A 4,258-nucleotide genomic window follows, 5' to 3' on the forward strand; every position below is an offset into this window, starting at 1 on the left:
AGTTTCTAATATAATAATGATATGCTGGAAGATAGATTGTTACGACTGGCATGATATTAACATCTTAGTTCTTAGTTCTAAATGTTCGATTCGTGCCTTTATCACCATTCCCTTTTATGGGATTCTTTTTCTTTCCTTCATTACTTTTCATCTTCTGTCATTCATGACTTTCTTATTTATTTTGACTTTTTTTGTACTTATTGGTACTAGGTCCTCTTTTTCTGGTTGGCGTTTATCATATAAGAGAGAGAAGAGTTAGAGTTCATTAAGAGAATTTTTATTTTAGCCGCATATTTATCTTGTTAATTGATGTTATTAAATGTGATTTTTTTTTTTGTTGTAAAAATGTTACTCTTATTATACGGCATATTTTTTTTTACGCATTTTGTTCCTATTTAAAACATATAATTAAAAATATTTAAATATTTTTTGCTATATACAAAAAAGAGATAAACATTTCAAAAAAATTGGTCTCTATAAAAAAAATTAAAGAGAGATCAATGGCTATTAGAATTAAAAGAAATAAATGAAAGGCAATTTTTTAAACAATTTAAAATAAAAAAATCAATATTTAATCAATTATGTAATAATTGGATTTTCAAATTATAATTTGAAATATATGCAAAATGTGAGTGAATAAAAAAAAACTAACAAAATTTTTATACATACTTGGACAATCAGTTTCTTATAAATAAAATATCAAAATATATATCAAATTATTTTTATTTTTTTAAAAATTATTTTTAATAACTTAAATTTTTTTTAAAAGTCCATTTAAATAAATCCAGATTAAGACAAAGAACCATTCATATTTTGTTTAGCTTGAAGGTTAACATGGACGATTGAATTAAGGAGAGTTTGGAATTAGATTATGTTAATACTTTAGATTAGTTAATTGGGTATCAAAATCAAGGCCGTTATAGCATACAGATGTAAAGATGAAGATATTTTCAATCATTCAATGTCAGTTTGACACGTGGAAAGATTGGTAGAGGTTGCTGTAATATTATCAGGGCTGAGTTTTTTTTTTTTTTGTCAGTAAATTGAACAATTTCAATCTTAGGTATCCTAATGGATTGGACAACCTCTAATCTTAGGTACACAACATACTCACACACTTCTCACACATTTATCATATTTTTTCTCTCAAATACATCTTCTAAAGTTTGAACTCTAGACCTTAGTGGTGGGAAGGGATGAAATGCCATCTGAGCTAAGGCTCTTCGGCGTCAGGGCTGAGTTTAAATGGAGCCGCAACTGAGTGGACATGACAGCTTCAAATTCATGTTGGGTTCTATTGGGTTTCGTTCTATTGGAGCACTGGACCATAAGGATTGGACTTAATAAGTTTATAAATGGGTTAAAAATTCATAATATTGCGCATGTTAATGGATGTGGGTAGGGGTGTGCATGGTTCGATCCTGTTCGAAGATTTGGTTCGGTCTCGAACACTTTAAGAACTAATTTGGTATGATTTTATCGGGTTTAGGGTCAGATAAAAGTTTTAAAAATAGACCCGATCATTATTTCATGTCGGGTCCGAATCATAATTCGGGTCACCCAAATTCGGTTCGGTGGTCCGGTCATCATACACAATTAATATTTTGTGTTATTAGTGATGGATGATGGTTATTCTTATGTGGAATTTAAGTATTGTAAATCTTAATATTTTGTGTTATTAGTCATTATAAGACTATAAGTTAATGTTTTATGTTTAAAATGCATAAGACTTTAGACTAATACATAATATTGTGTTATTTGTATTGATTTAAATATTTGGTGTTATTAGATAATATTAGTATTGATTATGGTTATGCTTTAATTTTAGAGAATGGTTAGTTCTTGTTATATTTTTCTAAGTGAATTTTACTATGTCAAATAATGGTTGGAGTCTTGAAAATTTGGATATTTTCACATACTAGCTTACAAGAAGGTATGAAAGTAATGTAATGTTAACGACCCGGTTTTCATCAAGTTTTTACCCGATATAATCGTGACCCGAAAGTGTATAGGTTTTATCGGGTTTAGGGTCGGATTCGAGTCTAACAAATAGACCAAGCATATATTTCGAACCGGATCTAGGTCATATAAAACACGATTTCACCTGGCCCATAAACACCCCTAAATGTGAGAAGAGAGATGTTAGTTTAATATAGATTCAGAAGGAGAATTATTAGAAATGACAAGACTTTTTAGTGAAGAACAAAAAAAAAAGAGAAAAATATTCTTTATATATATATGTATAATTTCTAATAAAATTAAGTGATCTTGATCCTAAAAACATATTTTTATTTTTTGAAATTGACTATAAAAGAATATTTTGGCCATTTTAAAATATCTTAAAAGAGTATTTTAGCTTTTTTAAATTTAAATTCAAAATTTTAATTTCTATTACAATTAAAAAGTTTTAATCCTAAAAAATTATTTTACTCTTTTTAAATGTTGATGCAAATTAAATGTAGTTATTACTTATTAATTGTTCCATGTTCATAGGATCAATTGATAATGCATAGCAATATCTGTCAAACAAATTCAGTCACTCTATTCGAAAGATTAATAAGACAAAATTTAACAACAACGAAATTCTATCAACTCTTAATCTTTATTTAGTTCTTCTCTTTCTTTTTCTTATATTTGTTAGCCAAATTTGTATGTACTTACTTAATTTTCAAATAAAAATAATACACAACTTTAGATGAAAAATAAGAGAGGTCAGTTTATAGAAAATTAGTCATAATCTTAGTTCACCTGTAAAGAAATATATAAATCCAAGTTTAGCATCTCAATTCTCACCCTGAAAATATTTTTAAAAGTAAAATTCATCTTTTTCTATTTTTTATCAAAATAAAAATTCACCTCTAACTAGCACAAATTTTCTTTAACCAAATTGTATGCCTTCTATTTATTCCTAACTCATAATTTTACTAGTTTTTGTGAGTTTAAAAAGTTGGGTAAATATTTCATATGAACAAAACAAATGAGGCCCAAGTTCCTCCACTCAACGGAGCTCAATTGATGTAGATGGCGTTTGGAATAATCGTGACTCGGCTGATTAGTCAAAAGCCACATTTAGGGACAACATCTAACACATTGCAACCATATACAAACCACGTATCTATCAGGCAGCATGTAAATCAGAATCTCTGTATATCTATATGCATTTGTATACTAGAGCGACCCCCCAAAATCAGTTACAGATTGACTAGGGTGTAGCACTCAGTATCCTAAACTTTATCTCAGTGTCGTAAAGTGAAAGATAACAAAGTATTACGATAGTTCTAAAGTCCATATAATATTATATATATAATATATAGGAAGAAATAGTAATATTAGAAGTCCGATGAATGAATAAAAGCACAAATTGCATAAAGCGAAATTACGAAACGCGAAACGTTCACACACGATAACTAAATGCATAAGTACGAATAGAACGAGCCATAATATATATAAAACCTTGTAGATAGCTCCAGGATACACAAGGTAATAATTAAAATGAACAAGATGTATATATATAAGTTTAATATACTAAAGAGAGGACTAGTCACGACTTGCGGAGTTTAGGCTGGCTAGTCAAACTGAATACAACAGAGTTTTGAAGTTTAAAACAACAACCTATCTCTCAAAGGTTTTCAGAAATAAAGCCTCTAAGGCAACAAAGTTAAATATACAAAAGGTGAGAGAATAACTACAACAAAAGTAAAGTGAAATAAAACATAAGAAAGATCATACTCCGCTCTGTCACCATATCCGCAAACTCACCGTGGTGGGTTGCAACCTGTATCTAAAAAACAACAATAACATATGGTATGAGAACCGGAGGTTCTCAATATGGTAACAATGTTCAATATATAAGACATAAGGTTCCGGGACGCCAAAGGCAATCCTAGAACTTCACATCAATAGATATTCAAGCTTAACAAAAAAATTAACTTAAACCCAATACCATAAACAGGGTTATCTAAACTTACGGGATTTCTAGCTAATACTAATCACACAGCTGAATCCCACAACCTTTGCCAGCCTTTGCCAACCTAACCTCCATGTGATCCATCGCCACCGCCTCCTGATCCTCCTCAATGCCAGTAAATCACATTTAATGCATACAAGTAAAGCACAATTAATATCCATGTATAACAGGTAAGCCAACTAGCATTTAGACATATTATTCAAATAGGCATAACTCAAGTAATCAAAGCAAGCAAGCAGGTAAAAGATGCATATGATGAATGCCTATCCTATTTGACTCGTGATATCATTT

Source organism: Arachis hypogaea, chromosome 19, assembly GCF_003086295.3.
Source record: "Arachis hypogaea cultivar Tifrunner chromosome 19, arahy.Tifrunner.gnm2.J5K5, whole genome shotgun sequence".
Lineage (NCBI taxonomy): Eukaryota > Viridiplantae > Streptophyta > Magnoliopsida > Fabales > Fabaceae > Arachis > Arachis hypogaea.